The sequence below is a fragment of the Squalius cephalus genome (assembly GCF_949319135.1).
Source record: "Squalius cephalus genome assembly, chromosome: 8".
In the NCBI taxonomy this organism is placed as follows: domain Eukaryota; kingdom Metazoa; phylum Chordata; class Actinopteri; order Cypriniformes; family Leuciscidae; genus Squalius; species Squalius cephalus.
This window is the reverse complement of record NC_137129.1, coordinates 18534472-18559353: the sequence shown is the minus strand read 5'-3', so window position 1 is coordinate 18559353 and position 24882 is coordinate 18534472. Positions and strand designations below refer to the sequence as shown.

At 40.4% G+C, this 24882-nt stretch overlaps 1 long non-coding RNA gene across 1 annotated transcript in view; it reads right to left on the bottom strand.

Moving 5' to 3' along the window:
* Positions 1 to 24367, bottom strand: part of LOC307162641 — a 65924-nt gene extending 41557 nt beyond the window's left edge. Inside the window, exon 1 of the long non-coding RNA XR_013821956.1 lies at positions 24336 to 24367. This is a non-coding gene — a long non-coding RNA (uncharacterized lncRNA). The remainder of the gene's footprint in view (positions 1 to 24335) is intronic.
* Between the last annotated feature and the right edge of the window lie 515 nt (positions 24368 to 24882).

Genomic DNA, 24882 nt, shown 5'->3' with positions numbered 1-24882 from the left:
CATCCATGTAAGGGCAACATACTTGTTGCTTAAAGATGAACTGAACTGAAAGAATCAACATTGATAACGTGTTGTTTATGACAATTAAAAGTAAATTACACTAATAAAAAAAAAAAAAAAAAAATCAGCTTTTTTTAAAAGCAACAAAAAAATTGCGTTTGTTAGTATAAGAACGCTGGCAATTCTGATGACGTCACTGGAATGGTACAGTAGGACCTGCGAAGGTATATAGGCAGCTGCAGCTGTAGGTCCTATACACACGAAAATGAGTCATTTTGGTTACGCGTTTGAGCCTGTGAGGGACAGGCCAGTAGTACCTGACTACCACCACAAGGAGGACGATCAGTTTCAGGCTCCACCTACAGTACAGGATCGTTTGGGGGGAAGTGACCGGTGTGGGTGCTGCGCTGCCGGAGCATGGATAGTGCACCGGAATCGATCTGTTGCAGAGAGGTCAACCTGGAACATTTATTTTTGAAATGCGATATGGAATTAGACCATATCGCATATATCGATATAGTTCACATTTTTGATCCTTGCTCCCCGCGCCCCCGCTCCTCCTTTTCCACTCTGTGTGCGTGTTTAGAGCATGTTATGTTATGAGAGGCGAATCATGACTACTTCAGAAAACCCAGCACAATAGGAACTACCAGGCAGTGACATAAGTGTACACTGAAATAAAGTTTTTCACCTCAGAAAAACTGACTTTCTTGTCCTGTCAGTCGTTATCCTGTTCTCGTAGCACACACTCTTCAATTGCACGCGCAAATGCAGCAGCGCGCGCTGAATCGCCTCACTGATCAAGTGCAAAAGAAACTACGAGCATGCAACGCTGTTACGTTGTAAATTACACAAAATAAAAGTAATGCAGGTGTGATACAGATTGTATTTGCAATGTACATAGTCAATTATTAATGGAGCAATAGTGGTTCATGGTGTTATAAGAGGAAAATGTGGTGGGAGGTTGGAGGGCTGTGGCCTGTCATGCACTCTCATTTATTGTATACAAGCACATTATGCATTTTAGTAAATAGAGACTGCTTATATATGTCGTGTGCATTTAGAGAAAAATACTAAAACATGGTTGAGGTACTGTGCGTTTTAGAAAGTCGAGGCAGATAAATGGCAAATGTGATTGGACGAATTCATCCAATGGGATCGCTTGTTAAGTTAGCTGCACGCAAAATGTTAAAATCAAAATACTGCACGGCCGGTTACTGCACAGATACCTCTTACTATGGACCTAGCAGCTAACGTTAGTTCTGCGAATTGAACTCCCTGCATCAACAATGTTTCCTGACACGATGAACATCAGCTAGCTTCAGGGTGAGTTGAGAGGGACATTGGATTTTGGTTACAGACCTGCTGTGGTTTAGTTAGTTGCTAGTAAACGCATTATTATCGATCTGTGATATCGTCGGAGTCATGATTTATTTATACAGTTTGTATGGTCGGAGTGGTGGCTAGCTTGTGGAGTTTGACAAAAGTGCTTCCAACGTGTTTAGCTGCTAGCCCTTTACCTAGGTTGGATCGTTTGGTATCTAGCTTGGTTTTGTGACTCAATTTCAATGAATGGTGAGTGTGTCAGTCTCAGTTTTGTTGAACAGTTTTGTCTATAAAGCCTGGTTTCCTTGTCAACGGTAGCCTGTGAAAATGTATCTTAACCCCAGCTGCCTTAGCCCTATACAATTCATAACAGCCAGGGGCAATACAGTATGAACCCCCCATAGACCTGTTGGTTTCTGTTTCCTCAGCCATGTCAGCTAGCCTCAGACTATGTACATGCTATGGCTGCTCTGCTTGTGTTGGTTAGCAACAGAGTAACTTACCATGCCAGTGACGTAGCGGAATGCTGAAATCCAACATGGCGGCGCCCGTGTAACAACAACAACATTTTCAACATACCATTTTATCCCTTTTAACAAATTCTGCCATTTTAATAATTGTACCAATGAGAATAAATAAAATACATCTGTTATATCACCTTTACTCAAATTTTCAGTTCAGTTCATCTTTAAGGCTTTCCGGTATTGTTGGTAACGTGCTGTTATTCAAGCTTTTCAGGTACTTAAAAAAAAAAAAAAAAAGGCATCCAGATTTGCGCTGTCAGTTTGGGTTTGGGGGATATTGGCATATGGTTTTGTTTTGTTATTGCTGCTCTCACTGCTCTTATCCATGCTAGGCTGCATGGATGCGCAGGGAGTTCTTGCCCAGAACAGAACCATACCGCCAATCCAAACTGTATGCTAATTGTCAATCGTATTCGACGATAGTGGTCCAGACAAAACTAATAATCATCGTCTAAATATCGTATTGTATGCATTTTGATTCGACTGTTTCATCAGTCGACAACAGCAAAGCTGCTTATGGGGTAACTGGTGAAAAACATGCTTTTCCAATGCTACCTCGCTGTCTGTGAAATTGATATATGCAACAACAGAACTCGTTCAAATCTCCGCGGCATTTCAACGGTCAAAATGATACATCTCCCGCCCTAGCTCTGTCAAATCACTGTTATTTTTAGTGTGTTACGCGCTGCTTTCAGGGCAGGAGTACTCAATAGATTCAAATCGCTGTTATTTTAGATTTTAGGGTATTACGTGCTGCTCTCAGGGCAGGAGTACTCAATAGATTCAAATCGCTGTTATTTTAGTGTATTACGCACTGCTCTCAGGGCAGGAGTACTCAATAGATTCAAATCGCTGTTATCTTAGTGTATTACGCAGGGCACTGGGCAGTAGTCCAGCGTAATACGACAGCGATTCAAATTGCTGTTATTTTTAGTGTATTACACGCTGCTCTCAGGGCAGAGTACTCAATAGATTCAAATCGCTGTTATTTTAGGGTATTACGCACTGCTCTCAGGGCAGGAGTACTCAATAGATTCAAATCACTGTTATTTTTAGTGTATTACGCGCTGCTCTCAGGGCAGGAGTACTCAATAGGGCAGGAGTACTCAATAGGTTAAAATCACTGTTATTTTAGGGTATTACGCACTGTTCTCAGGGCAGGAGTAATCAATAGGTTCATTGTTGTATGACTTTTTTTAGGGCGTCATAAATGTCTTTTAGCTTAAGGATCTTTAGTAATTCTATTTGTTTACACTGCTACATTGGTAACACTTTAAAATAAGGTTCAATTAATGTTCATTGCACCAAGTTTACTCCACAAAAGAAAGTAGTCCAGGAAATAAGTTTTGAAAATGAAGATGTTCACTGTTCAATATCCAAAACTGAAGCCTGCAGGTTAAATACATTTTATGTTTTTGTTTTTTATTACTATCAGTGTACATTGAAACTAAAATCTTTATGTAATTCATTTGTAGGAAGACTTACACTTGTGGAGAATTTAAGGAGGAACTGACAGACATTTAGCCAGGTGACCCATGGCCTTGGGCTTGTTTTAATGGGGAGCACATTCAAGTTCAACGACACCTGTCTAAAAGAAAAAAAATGAGAGCAATTAAAAACCTCTAAGAATGATGGTATGAACTAGTTAAAAGTACAGCAGTTTAATGATACATTTTAATGATACATTTGTGATATGTTTCTGTGTTTTATAAATTTAATTCACTGGAAATGTTTTGGAATACTATAAAAAAGGAAAGTCATAATTATACTTCAATTGATCATTTTATTTTAATATTGGACCAAAAGACAGTTCAATAAAAATATAATAACTGATTATTTACAATGAACATTTGTTTCTTTCATTTTGTTCATTTTGTTTCTTTCATCTGTACAACAGTCATTAAATGAAAGGAAAGTAACAGCAAGGTAAAAACAGGGTTCCTACGCATTTTCCATTTCAAAATTCCATACTTTTGTAAGGATGGATTTCCTACAGGGGTTCAGGCTGCAGGACTGCTGAATTATTAAAGAAACGTTATCAGTAGGAAAGTTATCAGCTATCAGTAATTGAAAGGGTTTAATGACAATATATGGTTATGGTACAAAATAGATGTGATGATAAAAACTTCTACCATTAATTTTACCCATCATACAGTGAGGAAAATAAGTATTTGAACACCCTGCTATTTTGCAAGTTCTCCCACTTAGAAATCATGGAGGGCTCTGAAATTGTCATCGTAGGTGCATGTCCACTGTGAGAGACATAATCTAAAAAAAAAAATCCAGAAATCACAATGTATGATTTTTTAACTATTTATTTGTATGATACAGCTGCAAATAAGTATTTGAACACCTGAGAAAATCAATGTTAATATTTGGTACAGTAGCCTTTGTTTGCAATTACAGAGGTCAAACGTTTCCTGTAGTTTTTCACCAGGTTTGCACACACTGCAGGAGGGATTTTGGCCCACTCCTCCACACAGATCTTCTCTAGATCAGTCAGGTTTCTGGGCTGTCGCTGAGAAACACGGAGTTTGAGCTCCCTCCAAAGATTCTCTATTGGGTTTAGGTCTGGAGACTGGCTAGGCCACGCCAGAACCTTGATATGCTTCTTACAGAGCCACTCCTTGGTTATCCTGGCTGTGTGCTTCGGGTCATTGTCATGTTGGAAGACCCAGCCTCGACCCATCTTCAATGCTCTAACTGAGGGAAGGAGGTTGTTCCCCAAAATCTCGCAATACATGGCCCCGGTCATCCTCTCCCTAATACAGTGCAGTCGCCCTGTCCCATGTGCAGAAAAACACCCCCAAAGCATGATGCTACCACCCCCATGCTTCACAGTAGGGATGGTGTTCTTGGGATGGTACTCATCATTCTTCTTCCTCCAAACACGTTTAGTGGAATTATGACCAAAAAGTTCTATTTTGGTCTCATCTGACCACATGACTTTCTCCCATGACTCCTCTGGATCATCCAAATGGTCATTGGCAAACTTAAGACGGGCCTTGACATGTGCTGGTTTAAGCAGGGGAACCTTCCGTGCCATGCATGATTTCAAACCATGACGTCTTAGTGTATTACCAACAGTAACCTTGGAAACGGTGGTCCCAGCTCTTTTCAGGTCATTGACCAGCTCCTCCCGTGTAGTTCTGGGCTGATTTCTCACCTTTCTTAGGATCATTGAGACCCCACGAGGTGAGATCTTGCATGGAGCCCCAGTCCGAGGGAGATTGACAGTCATGTTTAGCTTCTTCCATTTTCTAATGATTGCTCCAACAGTGGACCTTTTTTCACCAAGCTGCTTGGCAATTTCCCCGTAGCCCTTTCCAGCCTTGTGGAGGTGTACAATTTTGTCTCTAGTGTCTTTGGACAGCTCTTTGGTCTTGGCCATGTTAGTAGTTGGATTCTTACTGATTGTATGGGGTGGACAGGTGTCTTTATGCAGCTAACGACCTCAAACAGGTGCATCTAATTTAGGATAATAAATGGAGTGGAGGTGGACATTTTAAAGGCAGACTAACAGATCTTTGAGGGTCAGAATTCTAGCTGATAGACAGGTGTTTAAATACTTATTTGCAGCTGTATCATACAAATAAATAGTTAAAAAATCATACATTGTGATTTCTGGATTTTTTTTTTTTTTGATTATGTCTCTCACAGTGGACATGCACCTACGATGACAATTCCGGACCCCTCCATGATTTCCAAGTGGGAGAACTTGCAAAATAGCAGGGTGTTCAAATACTTATTTTCCTCACTGTATACAGTATGTAAAATGTTACCTGAGAGATGGGAGGGAGGGAGGGAGAGGGTAAGAGAGAGTAGAGAGTAAGAGACAAAGAAAGAGACAGAGAATAAAAAGGGCCAGAGCAACTGTTACAATCTTCTTTGATCCGTTCCTCGACCATGTGTCTGTAACCCAGATGTGAGACCAATCAGATAATTACAATTTCCCCCATTGTACTAAAGGTGTGACAATTCATAGACCTCAGAATGTACACACATTTTGACCTGCAGGCTTTGAGCACTATCAACACCTCTGCCTTTAGGAATTCCAAAAGGTCCTTGGGGTAGGAAAGAGAGGAGTTGGAACAGTAAATGCAAATGTCTGTGTTCATTTTCAAATATCTTTAATAAATATCTTACTCTTTTCCACACAGACTTAAATTTCCAACCCTCTCTCTAGATTTTTCTGACCATATTTAACAAATGATTCATATAACATTATATTTGGTATACTGTACAATCTGTAAATATTTTCTCAGGGTTTTTTTTTCATTGGTTTTCTCAAAGTAATAAGCACTAACAGGATGAGAAGAAACCTAAAATGCTTTATAACCTATACAATACACTAAAAATAACGCCTCGGTTACGTATGTAACTCTTGTTCCCTGAAGGATGGAACTAAGACATAGTCGTATGTTACGACTGATTGGAATCATGCTTAGAGAGCCTGTCATCTTCGAGTATTGTTAAAATGAGCCAATGCACATTGGTGTGCGTGAATTGCATCTCGCACTCCGCCCCTCAGCGCGGGTATAAACATGGAAGCAGATGCACGCACCAGTTGTTTTTCGCTGATGAGCAGTGCGGAGCCCAGGGTCAGCGGTGGTCCACTAAAAGTGGCGACGGGACTACGTCTCTGTTCCCTCCTTCAGTAACCGAGACGTTCCCTTTCAGTCGCTCACGTTTGATGTAATCGTACGTTACGACTGATTGGGATCCCTATTAAAACGGCACTAGTGCTGCCACCTTCCAGTGCCTAGACAAAAGCTCCTGATCCTCCCGCATATTAAGGCGAGACACGGCAGGCAAAAACATCGTTTTTTTTTTTTACTGGTCAATTTTGAGATTTTTGGATATTTGTCTTCAACAACATGTCTTCTTTCAGACTTGTGGTGAAAAAAAGTCCAAAAAACACATTTAGGTCTTTATTTTACTACACTTTGTCTGTTTGCGTCTATAGATTTCTCATAAATTCAACAAAAGTTGGCGTTCTTAATCAACATGCTGCTCCGCGATCGCTGCCGGCACCCTGTCATCACATGCACCGCTGGCTATTGACAGTATATTCTGATTTACAGGACAACAAAGGTAGATATCCATAAATCCCTCTGTAATTTTTTAACCATCTAATATGTGAACACAATGAAAAAATAATTTTTAATCTGGCTTTATCCAATACTCTTGTAAAACTTGTCATACATTTTTTTTCTCATCCTAATGTAGGTAATCAACTGGGAAAGTTTCATGGTGATATCTGCTAGTCACTACTGTTCCACAAGACCACTGGGAAAGCGTTACCTTTCGTTGGAAGGCATACGCTGCGGAAGCCACATCCAGCCCGCAAGGAGGTAACATGTGGAGAACAAGACATATGGACTGAGTGAATTACCAGGCAGTACAACATATGGAATATCACTGAGGTTGCTCCAGCCAATAACAGGGGGAGACGCAACCGGTCAGTGACGGCAGAGCACGTTATGCCAAGGGAAGACACGGGCTCGGCAGAGGAGCCGTACCATGGAAGAATACACATATGGGATCGCAACATATGGACCCAGCCTGGCACAAGTTCCACCAGTGCATACGAGTGGTAGGCCTAGCATCGGACGCTCCACCACGTCCAACGCCGAAGGGGTGTGGAGGACTCAACAGGGTTCGGCTAAAGGAGAACTCCACTAGAGAAAAATGGCGCACGTATCCAGTCCATAGGAGGGGAATGGCGCAGCAAGCCGACACTACAAACCGGGCTAACAGTGGCTTCATGTGAAGGGAGCCCACGGAAAGCAACCAGCTTGTGTGCTGGTGTCGCCAAGCCCGCAGCTCTAAAAGATCTGTCAGTGAGGCACTCTGTGTCAACGCCCAGGAAGGAGCTACAGTCTCTCTTTGGAGGAGCTCACTACACAGGAGGGCACGGTGCACATTGGGAAAATCACACCAAGATGATGGCAACAGGAAATAGCCTGTTGCATGGAAACAGCCTTCCCGTCTGCTGGTTTCCATAACAGACAAGAGCTGGATGAGGTCCTGAGACTTTGCATTCTGTCCTGAATAACTGCAAGGCGGAAGGAACAGAGAAAAGCCAGGGTGGGTCTGCCTTCTCCGGGGCAGCGCTTGCAGGCTCACCACCTGGTCCCGTCTTAAGGGAGAGATATCCAGGTCAGGGTCTCAGGATTTTGTGAGAGTTGGCCGGCCCGAAATCCAGGCACGATTCGTTGACCGAAAATGTGTGCAGGTCCCCTACCTTCTTGATAGAAGCAAGTAAGCAGGAGAACTGTTTTTTTAAAAACAGGATTTTTAACTCAGCTGCCTGCAGTGACTCAAGTGGAGGTCTCTGAGAGCAGTAGCACCAGAGATAAGTCCCAGGAAGGTATAGGGGGCGCAAGGCGGAGGCTAAGAGACCTGCTCCTTCTCCTTCCTGACTTAGCACAATTTTGTGCAAGAAGGTTCGCTGGGGAAACGCATTTTGCATAGGCCCCAGGGTCAGCTGTATGCCAGTGTCTCTGTGTTTCAGGGAGTAAACTACTGGCAAGGGGACGAGTTCGGAGAGGCAACAGATGTAACTGCGGCCCCAAAGTGATCCCAAAACAACTGAACCGCCTAGGGATGGAGTCTCCACTCTCCTCGGCTACAGGCTGTCATGAAGCCTCGTGGGCAGCACAATTGAGCAGTCTGGAATTTAAAGTGGAAGAAGCGACTTCAGAAGCTTCTGACTCCATAGGAGAAGGTGGCGGGCGAGTTGTGACATGCGAGGGAAGCGTATGAGCAATGGTCACTGTACTGAGCAGTGCAGGCTTGCTAAGCAGCGGCATCAGGCAAGGGAACTGCTAACAGCTCGAGGCAATGGATGCCAATGCAGTGGGAGTTTCGCCCAGACCCCCGTTACTGCATGCCCATTATACGTGGCCCCTCAGTTGGTGTTATGTAGACTTGTTCTAGGAGCGTCTGGCCCAGAGAAGCAAAAGGTCTAAACACGGCTGAGAATTTAGCGGCAGGCCAGGTGTTTGGCATACGGAGCGTGCTGCTCTGCCATGGCCACCTAGGGACTCGGTCATGAAGCCAGTGCTGAAGCAGTCTTCATATGGAGGAAGCCGGTTATATGCGGCTGCATCTGCCACATGCCCCAGGAGCGTTTCTGTGTTTGTGACTTGAACGGAAGCTTGAAAAAAGGGCCCAAATCAAGAGACACAGATCCAAGATGGCCGTAACTCACCATACTTGAGTACAATGAAGTACGGGCAACTACGGGCCGACGCAGGGGGACCACGGGTACCACAGACATACTCAGAGTGAGGCAGCGAGGTAGAGAACAGGGACCTGGCTCGGAAGTCCCGAAGGCGGCCTGAAATGGGGTCTGAGTGTATAGTGCAACACTTACCTGTCTCTACATGGCGGCAGAGAGAGCATGAGAAGGGATGACCAGGTCCTCAAACTGCACCCAAGGTTCAGGTTGAGCCAGAGATGGCGCTCCTGGATCACTAAGGTGGACATCGCCAGACTGATTGCGCGAGCTGCAACCTCCGTGCCCCGGAAGGCGAGGTCGGTAGCAGTTCGGAGCTCACGGTCTGGGCTACCCTCGTACATATTAATGAGTGCTTGGGCCTGGTGAACCTGAAGCAATGCCATGGCATGCAGAGAAGAAGTGGCTTGCCCACAGGCTTTGTAAGCCTTGCCCGTAAGGACGGACGATAACTTACAGGTCTTAGAGGAGAGACAAGGATATCCCTTCCAGGAGGTTGCATCGCGACAGACCACTCCACTGGAGGGATGGCCTTGTAACCCTTCGCCACTCCTCCATCTAGGGTAGTGAGGAGGAACTACTGAGGCAGTTTCTGGCAGAGAAAGGTGCCGTCCACGACCTAGTAAGCTCATAATGCACTTCAGGGAAGAAAGGTACTGGGGCGGCGGCCCGGCCCACCCCGAGAAACCAATCATCCAACCGAGACGGTTCGGGACACGATGGAGGATTCCAGACGAGCCCTACCAACTCGGCGGGCCTTTTGAGCATAGCTGCCATCTCTTGGTCTGGCTCGGGAAGTGTTGGTCTTCCAGAGGGAGGCAGCGGACCTGAGTTGTTATCTCCAGATCCCAGCTCTCCCTCCAATGCTGCGATGGACATCCTGTCCTCTGGAGGGGCCCCAAACGAAACAGCTGGTCGGTCAACTACAGGGGGACCAGCGCGTTCCTCGGGGAGCTCCACAGGTTGCGGTGTGAATGAGGAGTGAGGGATCCACTTCATGCAATTCACGCACGCCAATGTGCATTGGCTCGTTTTAACAATACTCGAAGATGGCAAGCTCCCTAAGCGTGATCCCAATCAGTCATAAAGTACGACTACGTTGAATGTGAGCGACTGAAAGGAAACGGCTATTTAAGCCTATATTGAGTATAACTGCCCTGAGAGCAGCGCATAATACACTAAAATTACAGCGATTTAAACCTATATTGAGCATTACTGCCCTGAGAGCAGCACGTGATACAGTAAAAAAATAACAGAGATTTTAATCTATTGAGTACTCCTGCCCTGAGAGCAGCGTGAAATACACTAAAAATAACAGTGATTTGAATCTATTGAGTACTCCTGCCCTGAGAGCAGCGCGTAATGGGCTACACTAAAATAACAGTGATTTGAATCTATTGAGTACTCCTGCCCTGAGAGCAGCGCGTAATACACTAAAATCTAAAATAACAGCGATTTGAATTTATTGAGTACTCCTGCCCTGAGAGCAGAGCTAGGGCGGGAGATGTATCATTTTGACGGTTGAAATGTCTCGGAGATTTGAATGAGTCAAAAATTGTCGCATCAATTTCACAGACAGCGAAGTAGCATTGGAAAAGCATGTTTTACACCAGTTACCACATAAGCAGCTTTGCTGCGGTCAACTGATGAAACAGTCAAATCAAACTGCATACAATAAGATATGTAGACGATGATTATTAGTTCTGTGCATTTTTAATGTTAGGTAATTACGGTTACAATAACGTTAGAGGATGTTGAATTTTAACAAAATATTATAGTAAATCCACTTACCTTGCAATAAATGTGTTTTCCCACGAACATAGCTGTCTTGTATTCCAACTATTCCCTACGCACGTTCAATCGTCTTGACCCCGCCCTTTGCTTCCGTTTCATTGGCTGAAGCTGTAAACCAATCATTTTCCTTTCTGCCCTCAGAACATTTTTGAGTAAAACTCCCATCTGCACGAGAAGGGTATACCTGCACAACCAGAGGCTGCAGTTTCAGGACCGCAGTTCTAGGACCGCAATTCCAGGACCCTAGTTTTTTATGACAGCGCCACCTACCGAACTGGATCACCAAAAACACTAATTTAACCCCTTTCATGGCAAAGATCACAGACGGCCCCAGATTATTGTTGTTCAACATTCATTACTCGTTAAAACATCACACTCTTACTTGATCTGGACAAACTGAGCATCATTAGAAAGATTTAAGATATTTGACCACTGTTTATGATAAATGTAATAAGTTACAGTTTAAAATATATATTTATATTTATAATTAATTTTAACGGGTTATAATTAATCATAAATATTTTAGTTATTTTTAAATTGACTGTAGCAGAATTAATAGTACAATTATTTAATCAGTTCATCCAACGAATAGAAAGCATAATCAATTATTAATTCTAGGAAATATATTATCTTCCTGGCCAAGAAAGGATAACCTTTTCCAACTAATGTAAATAAAGTTCTAGCAGGGTAATAGCATAGATATCGCTATATCAAGATGTTTAAGTGACTTCGATATGTGGCAAACAAAGACAATAAAGCGTCGATATAATGGTTTAATAAACGAAACTAGGGTAGGCTACACACACAACTAAACTAAGCAAAGATTGTATACAAAATCAAGAAAGTAAAGAAAAGTGAAGAAAGAGAGAGAGAGAAGAAAAGAGAATGGCAAGATTACAATCAGTTAACCACAACCTACGAGAAACATCAGAGAATCAGGGTCACCTTGAAGGGGCACAATAACTTAGAAATGCATCTAAAGGCTGCGAACAGGTACTTGCATTGACTTTGGTTGCTGAACAAGTCCAGATGCAGGAGATTCTTGATGATTTTGTCAGGAGTGCACTGAAGCGTTCGTTTGGGTTCTTGGGGTGGTCTGCGTTGAATCCAAAGAAGTTAACTTGACGATGAAGTTGCCGGAAGAAGACAGGAGAATGTTGTCTCAAAGAGATTGAGCCAAGATCTGAACTAATCAGATACTCTTAAAGGTCCTATCAGTTCACACCCATTTGTTGAGGTGACCAATCTAAGATGACCTGGAGAAAGTCTTTGTTCCATCTTATCTCCATTTGCATGTTCATGCTGGCATGGAGAATTTGTGCAGTCTTTACACAAAAGTATCGTACAAATATTTATGATGCAATTTATCAAAACATGTTGTACACCATTGATTATAAAATCAAAAGGGGATTATTTTGATACTAAGAAAGAGGGGATTTGAAGTGATGCATCATCTTTGGATATCAACATTGGAAGTTACTCTAACATAACTAAAGAATCATAACTAGGCTAATAAAACATAGGGACATGCATAACACACAGGATAAATACTATAAACATTTGGGAAAGTTTGTGGATATGAATGGAGTAAATGCCCTTTGTGTATTGGAGTTTGTCTCTATAGTCTTTAACCAAATGGTTAGTGTCTCCGGTGTTGTCTTTGAGGGTGGCAGACACAGACTCTTGCTCAGATCGTTCAGTGGAGCCGAGGTGATAGCCTTTGAAGAGAACTGGTTTTAGGGCCGATGACAACGGGAGAGGGGGAAGGTTTTCTGATGTCTAGGTCATTTTGATTAAAGCCATTCGTTACATAAAACTGGTTTGCATTTACATTCATTTCTTAATTTATGACAGGAGTGCAAAATTATTCATCTGTAACGTTCGTTATTTTGAATAGAAATCATCACTCATAAAGCAGTCATTCACATCTTCTCCGGTTTATTTGTTCACATACATGCAATATACAGCATCCGCCAGGGCTCTTAGTCCAATGGTGCGCATATTTTATTTGTTTGTAAAATATTTCGTCATACAGAATAACATTTCTATTCATTTCCCACTGAATTATGCGATCTGAAGAGCTCAAACAGCAAACACAGCGAGCTCTGTCTCTCCTCTTCCTGATTTTCCTGATCATCTCACATGGTTCAACGTGACCATAATCCTGTCCTTCTGCATGACGCGGTCCTGTGTATACTTCCTCATTCTGACCTCCGTGATAACACAGCTAAAGACGCATCTCTGCACCTGAAACAAGAAGCTAATAAATTCACAATTTCGAGTATATGTGGTTTGTGTGTGATTTTCATGCAATTTGGGGTATTTTCATATGAATAAAGAGTGTTTACAGTATTGCTAAGCAAGGTGTAGCCATTATCTGCATATAAAATGCAAAATATAACATATTTTAACATCTTTTTTTTACTTAAAACCATTTTAAACCGCGACCGGAATATGATACAAATACTCGATGGTAATTTAAAGTGAGCTTTAAGTAAAAGTGTAATATTAATCTTTTAAATTGTGTCATGTAACTTGATGCTACGTGTTGCTCTAATCCACTTGCTGCAGGAGCTTTTCTATTCCATAATCTTATTTGTTAAAAGAATTCACATAAGGCCCCAAGAATAGTTTTTTTTTTCTTTCCAACAAGACTTAAGATAATAGGTGGATCTTGATACTATGTACAAACTAAACCATCTGAGCCCTAGAACTTCGGTCCTGAAACTGCAGCCACCGCTATATCATCCAGTTCTGTAGGTGGCGCTGTCACAAAAAAACTAGGGTTCTGGAACTGCGGTCCTAGAACTAAGATCCTGAAACTGCAGCCTCCGGTTGTACAGGAACATACTACTGATCTGCGCATGGATCCAAAATTCTGATACGCATTCAGTTTTTTCTCTCTCGATTTTTTACGTTCACATCAAGACTTCACTGACTGTGTTTATGTGAGTACTCGCCAAGACGGGCATTTGACAATTGTGTGCGTTTCTGACTGTTTGTGCAATAATCTGTGAAAAAGCACTTTATGAAAAAGGCAGCTTTATGTGTGTGCACTCTGGGTATGAGTGAACAGAAAAATTGTCTCTCAGAGAGCAAGCAAGTACTACTGAATGCTTTAAAATCACTTGAATGTTTAAATTGACAAGTCGTGCATATTATGAACTTAAGTAACGATGCAACTCTGGCCCGATTTGGCAAGTGAAAATTCTGTCCCAAAACAAGAGTGAAAGTCTTGTGTTGCAGCATGCAGGTCGCTTGTACAGACGATGTGGTGATGTGAAGCCATGTGTGCATTTTGAGAGAGAGGATGGGGTAGCACTTAATCACTTTCTTGCTGTTTGTGAAATTACTGTATGTATCGCATTAGGCTTGCTGTGATTGTCGGCGCCCCAACACCGGTTACATCACTTGCCCACCACCCCTCCCCCCAAACCCACTTTTTCCATTTTTTCCTAGCAATAAAAATTAAGCGTAGCGTCAGTTCTGGCAGGTCACGTTAGTCAAGCTCACATCAGCTGACACTCAGCTGATCCACGTCTACCTATAGAAAACGACGCCTATCACTGTATACATATATAAGCTCCTTCAGTATTATCAGCAGCTATCCCGTTTCTCAGGAGCTAATTACCCTCCTCCATCCCCAGTTCCTCCTCTCATCAGTCAGTCAGTATGGCATTCTGACTCCCTTTGAATCAGAATTAATTCTCGAATTATGTTGTACTTTAAAATCTTGAATTAATGATATCTGCAATACATTCATGTTAGTTATGTTCTGTTTACCCTAAGGGGGGGTTATTGCTGCTCTCCCTGCTCTTATCCATGCTAGGCTGCATGGATGCACAGGGAGTTCTTGCCCAGAACAGAACCATACCACCAATCATAAATGTATGCAATTGCCAATCATATTTGACGATAGTGGTCCTGACAGAAATCATTTCGTTAAGCAAAATGTAAAAGCGCCTATTTATGCAAATTTGTCATTGTACTGTTTTGTTGTTGTGTTTTTCATTAAGAATAATAATGAACCCACCATTCAAGCAATTGCTGCACCCGAATTGCTGCTAATTTGCTTTGCTTTACCACTTATTGCCGTTTTCAAACAGGTTTCTTGAATGAACATCTTCCATTGGTTGGACAAGCAGACAGTCTCACAGCTAATTCAGAGCCATTAAGTCAATGTTGAGCAGATCTAGGGCTGGTCAAACAAACACAGCAATGTTTTGAAAGAGCCACAGAGGCACAACCCACCAAAGTTTTAGATATAGTTGTCTCTGTAAATTAAGCTGAAATAGGGGGACATATTTTAATATTAACAAAAAAAATTAGACACACCAGCTTTAAAGATTGTAAACATATTATTTTATAAACCGCTGGCATTGGTAAAAGCAAGAAAAAGAGAGCTATGAAATGCTGGATGTGTGAAAGAAGAAAAAAAAATTGTTATAGAGACACAATTAAGTTATGAACAGGAATCAGACCATTACGAGAACAGGCACATAGGCAGATATCCTTGAAAAAACGACTACACTTCAAACGCTGTACTTATAAGGCTCAGTAAAAGGCCCCCGAAAGAAATCGAAGGAATGAGAAACAAAACAAAAAAGGGGGGAAAAAATCAGGAAGGGCTGGAAATGAGTCCAACTCATGCATAACTTCAAACGCACAGTCTTCAAAGTTGCATAACATTAAAAGGCAAGCGTTTCTCTCACTCTTTCTCTGTGCATGCTCAACATCAACATCAAAACACACACAGAGGGCGAAGCCTCGCATCTCCTCACACACTCTCAGTCCTTCTCAAACTATTTCTGATATACAGTACACACACATATACACACACACAAAGTCTCTGGCTTTAGCTTCCTCTGCCCCTATACGGTCTTCTAGTTTCCTTCTGGGCAGGGTGTCTTGTTTTCTCTTGTCCTTTTGGTCCGTCTGTTTTGTCCCATTCCATTGTTTTGATTGTGGAAATTTGACTTTAGAGGCTACATTGTAGAGAATAAATTGTTACCACATGCCAGTTTAGTGGCATGATTGATGATGAGGGCATGACAGTTGTCTCAGTCAATAACAGATGATCTTTCTTATTTTGCACCCAAAAATTCTCTAAATATTCTATTGAATCTGACTGTTAATCCTGCTGACAGTAAGTGTAGCAGACGAGTTCAAATACAGTTTTGCAAGGTCAACATGCAATTCTAACTCAGATAGCAGGAGAACATTTTCACACCAAGTTCACCCAAAAATGAAAATGGTGTCATCGTTTACTCATACAATATATCATAATGATGATACAACAGCAAAGGGAGTTTCATTGAATAATTACTTACATTTTGGTCTGTTTCCTCCCATACAGCTATCGTATGGCTTCAGAAGACTTGGAATATAACATATATCATTGACTTTTTTTTTTTTTATAATACTTATGTGGTGCTGGTGCTTTTTTTTTTTTTTTTTTTGGAGTGTGACAGACCATATCATTGTTTGCAAAAAGCAGCATGAAAATTTTTCAAAACATCCACATGAAATGCGAGGAAATAGAACAAGATTTTATGGCCATTAATGAAGATCATAGGCACGATTATTTTTTTACGATTATATTTATCACGATTATATATTTTTTTTCTGCACAACAATAATTGAATCTTTGATGACTGAATAAGTGAAATTCACCTTTATTCCACAAAGAGGCAATGTCTGATACACAATGATGAAGTGACGTTTCACTCATAGTTACAGCAGAAATTGAATATGTAATAATGATTGGCGAAACACTCATGCATTTAAGGGTTAACATTAACAATCTCTTCTCTGATGACGTGTGCACTGGCGAAATGGCTGGGCAATAACAGAAAATGACAACAATCTGCCATACATTTTTATTCTCATCCGAGAAGCTGTTTCATACAGAAATGCGTCATAATAGGGAAGAAAAGATTATCTTAAAGGAGAACTCCGGTCAATTTTAACATTGAGCTCATTTTTTTGTAAATTTGGAGTGCTGTCAGTACAGAGAACAACGACAAAAATCGGTGTTGCCTACACCGTGTTATCCTCTTTTTAAAATTTGCACCCTGTTGACTTCAATGGGGCAAGTTTTAAACCTGCTTTTAGCCTCTTAACATCCTTGATGTGTCATTGCAAGTGCCCAGCCATTGTGAGTGATTCCTTTAGAGTTAACACGGGTGAATCTGACTGCAGTAGATGTGAAAGATATGAATAAAAGTGATGTTATTTCAGCCAGCGCACATACCTGTATTTTCTTCCTGTTTTCGGTCGAAGTCCACAGTAGTCGATTGTCGAGTTCACGCGCGTGATAACCTATGCGCGTGAACTCGACAATCGACTGCGTTCTACAGTCACCATTCATTATGTTTACTGTGGCGAGCAGGACGAGGCTGAGGACCGCGGGAGAACGGCGCGAGGCCGGTGGAGTGATTACTGATGAGCGACACCTGTGAGACGCACCGGTCTCGTATCTCTCACGGAGGAGCGGGAATTTTCTTAACAATGGTAAAACGCACATCAACCGATCACTTGTTTAGCGTTCATGTAAACACTACATTCAGATTCACCAATCGGAATTAATTCAGTTAGATTGAAACAAAAGCTGTGCATGTAAACAATGAATGGCGACTGCAGAAAGCAAAAGCTGAATCCCGGACATTTTGGACGATCTCGATGGCCGGACATGTCCGGGAAAAAGAGGATGTATGGTAACCCCTACTACTCAGCTTTCTCCACAGAATAAGAACCCATTAGCTTAGCTTCCAAATAAAAGATGGCTTACACTATTTGTACATTCTGTGAGTGAGATCGCATCCTCTATGGGCGGGTTGAAAACATGTGGAAAAGCTCCTTCTACTGGCTGTAGTTTTTAGCCTCTGACCAAAAAATCCTCCGAAGATGCAAAATGACGATTTTTGCGTCATCGGAGGATTTTTTCCAGACAAAAAATACATAAATCTCTCGTCTCAGGGGGATATGAGGGAGGAAAGCATGGTAATTCGAAAATACTACAGGTTTTCTACTGACACGAAGCTTAATGCTAAATCCTGAAGTATCCCTTTAACTAAAACTGGGAAAGAATTAATAAAAATGGTCAAGAATTAATAAGTTCTGAGAGTGAATTCTTAATTTGTGTCAACAACATCTTTTATATCTATAACAATGTCTATTTTTCTTCCATGGCATGTGTGGGGCTTTGTACTTTTGTATTCAGGTTCTCAGCAACACATTTTGTTCTAATAAGAAGGCTGTTTGTACAGCATGTCAGTTCTGTTTTTAATATACTAAAAGCAGTATAGACTAATTGTAGTAATGATGCAAGTCTAAAACAAGAAACATAAATGAAGAAAGACACGTTTGGAGGAGGACTCTGATTGGTCGGTGTGTTGTCTTAGCTTGACCTCAAAATGGATACATGGGGGTCACGCTAATTCTGTTTAGAGTTAAAACTGACTCTTAAAACTGTTTCTCCCACACAAACAGTATCGCTACATCCATATGCACATGTAAACTAACACTTGCTGTCACATGCACATCAATGCTGCATTTAGTGCCCGCTCAATTAAACATAAAACACTTCAGAAAAGCACCCATCCACCCACACAGGTTCTCTTACTATAACACACAAACCCACATACAAACACACTCATGCCCATGTGAAAGGAAAGCGAGGTGTTTAAATTCAGCCAGACTTTGATGTGTGTGTGTTCATATCACAGTGGCAGTGCTCCCTTTAAACATGCTAACGGTCATGACTGATTCATTGACACAATTCATACATATTTGTTCACATGTGCTTGGTGCACATTCTGTAACTCCTTCTCCTCAAATGCTACAAATCTACTAGTCAATGCACAGATGTGAGATTTTGTGAGTCAAGAATAAAAATAATCTGTGTTTTAATTTATTAGTTTTTTAGTTTTAGTTTTAGTACTTCAACTTGAACTAAGCAAAAGTGAGAAATGTTGCTAGGCAACGAGCCGAAATAAAATATATTTTATTGTATTTCAATGGACATTTATTTTCTTTCAAGTAGGAAAATGCTTTTGTTTTGTTTTATTTTAGCTTTAGTAAATGACAATATAACCTTGCTTCAAATTTATTTAAAAAATAAAATTTAAATTTTGGTAAATAATTTAAGTCAGCGTGTCAGTGGATTTCTTGCTCAAGTCTCTCAGTGTGGGGTTTTTCCTCACCAATGAGTGGAAAACCAGGAGTAAAGCTGGAGAAAAATGTCACAGAAAAAGTGGATAATGTTCATTGTTCTTTTGTTGTAATGTATCCTTTTAATTTTACATCAACATTACTTTTTATTAGCATCTACAGTGCCCTCCACAATTAATGGCACCCCTGGTAAATATGATCAAAACTGGCTGTAAAAAATAAATCTGCATTGTTTATCCTTTTGATCTATCTTTCATTAAAAAAAATTGCAAAATTCTAACCTTTCATTTAAGTAAAATAATTGAATGTGGGGGGGAAATCACATTATAAAATAAATGTTTTTCTCCAAAACACGTTGGCCACAATTATTGGCACCCTTTTATTAAATACTTTTTGCAATCTCCTTTTGACAAGATACCAGCTCTGAGTCTTCTCCTATAATGCCTGATGAGTTAGGAGAACATCTGACAAGAGATAAGAGACCATTCCTCCATACAGAATCTCTCCAGATCCTTCAGATTCCCAGATCCATGTTTGTGCTTCTTCTCTTCAGTTCACTCCACTCATCAGGTCAGGGGACTGGGACGGTCATGGCCGAAGCTTCATTTTGTGCTCCACAATACATTTTTGTGTTGATTTTGATGTTTGTTTTGGATCGTTGTCCTGATGGAAGATCCAACCACAGCCCATTATAAGATTTCTAGCAGAAGGCGTCAGGTTTTGATTTTTTATCTGTTGATATTTGATAGAATCCACAATGCCATGTATCTGAACAAGAAGTCCAGGACCTCCAGCAGAAAAATATGCCCACAACATTAAAGATCCAATGGTATATTAAATTGTACACATGGGGTACTTTTTATCCTTGTGTGCACCAAACCCATTGTGGCGAGCACGACGAGGTCGAGGGCCGTGGGAGGACGGCGCGAGGCCGGTGGCGTGATTGATAATGAGCGACACGTGCGCGACGCACCGGTCTCGCATCTCTCACGGAGGGGCGGAAGCATAAAGGAGGAGCGACGACAGTGAAGAGGGAGAGAGGAACAGGCCTGTGTTTTATTTGATGTTCTGTGTTGCCAGCAGTCGTCCGTGAGGGGCTGCTGGCTTTTACTTTCATTTTGTATTTGTTTTATTTTTGTCATTAAAAGTCTTTAAATGTTCGCCGGTTCCCGCCTCCTTCTTCCCGTAACAACATACCTCGTTACACCCATCTAGCGTGTTTGCTGGCAAAAAGCTCTTTTTTTAGTCTCATCTGACCACAGAACCCTGTGCCGTTTGAAGTTCCAGTCGTGTCTGACAACTGAATATGCTGGAGTTTGTTTTTGGATGAGCGAGGAGGATTTTTCTTGAAACCCTCCCAAACAACATGTGGGGATGTAGGGTTTTTTTTAGGTTTTTTTTTTTTTGGCTTTCTGACCCCTAAGACTCAACTAATCTCTGCAATTCTCCATCTGTGATCCTTGAAGAGTCTTTGGCCACTCAAACTCTCCTCCTCGCCGTGCATTAAGACAGAATAGACACACACCCTCTTCCTGGCAGATTCGTAACATCTTTAGTTGATTGGAACTTCTTAATTATTGCCCTGATGGTCAAAATGGGGATTTTCAATTCTTTAGCTATTGTCTTACAGCCACTTTCTATTTTGTGATGGTCAACAATCTTTTGCTGCGCATCAGAACTATATTCTGTGGGTTTTACTCATTGTGATGGATGATTAAGGGGATTTGGCCTTTGTGTTTCCTCATATTTAAACTCCTGTGAAACACAAAGTCATAGCTGAACAGTTTCATGTTCCTAGTCACCCTGGTGTACTAAAAAATGTAAATATTAATGGGAATATACTTCAGAGATATTTTACTCGTAAAAAATTTTAGGGGTGCCAATAATTGTGGCCAACGTGTTTTGGAGAAAAACATTTATTTCATAATGTGATTTCCCCCCACTTTCAATTCTTTTACTTCAATGAAAGGTTAGAATTTTGCACATTTTTTGAATGAAAGATCAAAAGGATAAACGATGCAGATTTATTTTTTACAGCCAGTTTTGATCATATTTACCAGGGGTGCCATTAATTGTGGAGGGCACTGTATATTAGCATTTATTAATCTTCATTACTGAACATTGTTTTTTCATGTTAACTACTGTGTTGACATCCTTAATTATTGTAAAGTGCTAAAAATTGTGACTTTTCTCCAGAAATATTGTCACCTCAATCTAAACTTGATTCATATTCAATGTCATAAAGTCTCCCAGTGGTAAAAATCAAGCATTTAAATGTTGTTTATATGTCTATGTGGCGTTTTTAATATGCTTTAAGACAAACCATATACAAATTCATAATTCAACACCATTGTTGAGTCCTTTCTCCTTAAAACTGCAGTGAACCAGACAGACTAAAAAAATATGTCCTCATTGGTGTAAAATGACCTCTGCCAATGATCTGACTTATCCTCGTGAGCAAAGAATTTATTATCTTTATTACATTGGACGGGTAAGTCCAAGGAGGCTTCCATGTCGTTCCGCCATGTTGAAAAACTATAATAGCAGAGAGGGACAAAAAGCACTAGCCTATCTCAACACGTTTCCACAACACACGCATCACGTGACTGAAACCAGCTGAAACAGTGAGAGGCGCTTGTCACTGCCCGGCAAATTTGAAAGGCTGCACTGCACGGTACTTCATAATGCAGGATCATACTTATGCCGAGACACAGGAGAAGGAATCCTCGTCGCCAAAAAAGCAAAAAAAAATCATTTAAAAGGAAACGTGACTGCCGAATATATCGAGATAGTTTTTCCCAGGTGGAAAGAGCTAATGAAGGAGAAAGACTTTGAAAGGGACGCTGAAGTTACCAGTTTTCTTCTCGACAGGCAAGTCAATGTTATGCTTTCTTCTCGACAGGCAAGTCAATGTTATGGTCTAAATTACAAGCTTTTTTTCATTGCTTGGTTGTGTAATTCATTACATAGGCAGCATAACAGTAGAACATAGTTAAACTCAATGAAGTGCTATTGGAAGACATGTTGTCATAGCTTCTTGGTACATAACGGCCGTAGCTGCAACACGCATTTGAAAAAGCGGGGCGCTAGAGAGCACTATTCGTTTGAATGCAAAATACAATTTCACTGCTAGATGAGAGAAATTCCTACACAGTTTACCTCTAAGGCATGAAGAATTTTTTTCTTTTCAAGGAAAAAAAACTTTTAAATGTGTCATTTGTGGGGACTTAAATTTCACCTATTTTCCGATACAAACCAACAGCCTGATGCCAGTATATGCAAGCGCGTAATGATTTTATCACCTAACCTTACCCCAAAAACCTAACTATCACAGACAATTTTTTGCATTTTTAGATTTTCAAAAAAAAACATCACTACTCATAATTAATAACCAAAAAATGTCCCCACAAGGACAAGGATTTCAGATATTGCCATCTTTATGGGGACATATTGTCCCCATCGTGTGAGGTTTACCTGAACCACAACACACAAACATACTTGGTTTCGCTACCTTTGTGGAGACTCTCCGTAAGTGTAATGGTTTTTATACTGTACAAACTGTATATTCTATCCCTAAACCTACCCATCACAGAAACCTTTTTGCATTTTTACATTTTCAAATAAGCATAATTTTAGTATGTTTATTAACCCATTTCCCTCGTGGGGAATCCCTCCCTGGATGGTCCCCACAATGTAGGTGATTTCAGGTTTTACTATCCTTATGGGGACATTTCCTCACAATGTAGATTAAACAAGTACATACACACACAAACACACACACAGCCCAAAGGATACTCTGGAATGCAGACTCCTCTCATTGTGAATAATATTAAGTGTCATATCATGAATAAATCAGCAGACGTACATCAGTGAAGTGACAAATACACAGAAGGAGAGAGAAACTTTTCAAAACACATTGGCAAATGTTACAGTGAGGGCAGTTAAAGCAGCAGAAAGGTCGATGGGCAGAATGAGGTCAGGATGGGGGACGGAATAAATGGCAAGAAGAAAAGGAAACAAAAAAAAAGAAAGAGAACTAGCAAGCAGAATTAAAGTCAGACATATTTCAAGGACAGTTTACAATAACTATGTATGCATGTGAAATAAAATGTTCACATCAGTCAGAGCTCTTGTCAAGATACAAACAAATAATTTTAAACAATTCAGTCAATACACTTTTGATAAAGTAGCCTAGTTATGTACACTACAAAATAAGAACCATAATTTTGTGACAAATGTATTTGTTAAAATATTTTACAATATCCCAGCTTTACCATTTTTTTAAATTATCTGCACACAAATGGCTTCAGCTAAAGAGACAACATCATTTAAGATGAAGAAAACTCCATAAAAATAGTATAAAATAGTGTTAATATGAAGGATTGCATTGAAGGAAATTGTTTTTTAAAATAAATGTATACTGTAATTGTAAAATTAATGAATAATGTAGTGCAGGGGTGCCCAATCCTGCTCCTGCCGATTGACTGTCCTGCACAGTTCATCTCCAACCCTAATCAAACACAACTGCCTTTAATTTTCAAGCGATCCTGAAGATGTTAATTGGTTGCTTCAGGTGTGTTTGATTAGGGTTGGAGATAAACTGTGCAGGACAGTCGATCGGCAAGAGCAGGGTTGGGCACCCCTGATGTAGTGGAAGAAAATTACCAGTACCCTTTTCATTTTCTACTGATATTTTATAACACTTTATAACTATATATATATATATATATATATATATATATATATATATATATATATATATATATATATAAAATTAAAAATAAATAAATAAAAATCACAAACACAATTTTACAACAAAACACTTGAAAATAATTGGTTTGAAATAATATTATTCGTAATTATTTTAGTTGTGAAACTTTAGTGGTTAATTTCCCCCCTTGTGAAAAAGAAGTGTGCTTCATTGTACTGAATGTACACTTGTGTTGAAGAAGTATACCTTTTTTGAAAGACAGAGCGGAGCACGGAAAATTAAGTATGAAAATGAAAATGAAAATGATATCCGGGCCTTAATATCCTCCGACTTTATTGGAGTTTTGACCTTCTCTCAACTGAGAGAGCACATCCTGCATTATATTGTATTATAATGACTATTTAATATTAGCCTACCACTAAACTTTGACTATAGGCATGTTGCATATTAATTGTTCTAGGAACCTCAAAGCATATTTAAATTTTGTGTAATCTGTGCTACTCCATAATGATGGTTTGTAGCGTAAGTAGGGCCCAAACATAAACTCAACTTGTGGAAAACTTACCTGTGCATCAAACTGTCTCGTCGTCGTCATCTTCAGTCTTCTGTGTGTCATTGTCTGCCAGTCTTCAGCCCACCAGCCACTTCTCTTCACTCCCTGCAACAAGATAAGACTTTCATTCACATGTAACTAGTTACTCCCCAACACTGGTAATGACAAATATATTAGTATCATAGAGATGACATTCCAATATGTTTTAATTTACCATAAATGCTTGTCAGGACAATCGGCAGTACACTTCAACCATATTCAATGTAATTATGAGATTACAAATAAAGATGTACTAAAGACCTACTTAATTGGATAAAAAAAAAACTTGCGTCTTAAGTCTATTCTTTTAAAGTATATTATTTCTGTATTAAAGGGATAGTTCACCCAAAAATGAAAATGCTGACATTTACTCACCCTCAAATTTTTCCCAAACTGTATGAGTTTCTTTCTTGTTGAACACAAAATATATTTTGTAGAATGTTGGTAACCAGCCATTGACTTTTACAGTATTCCCCCAACCCACCCTCCACCACTATGGAAGTCATTGGGTGCCGGCAAC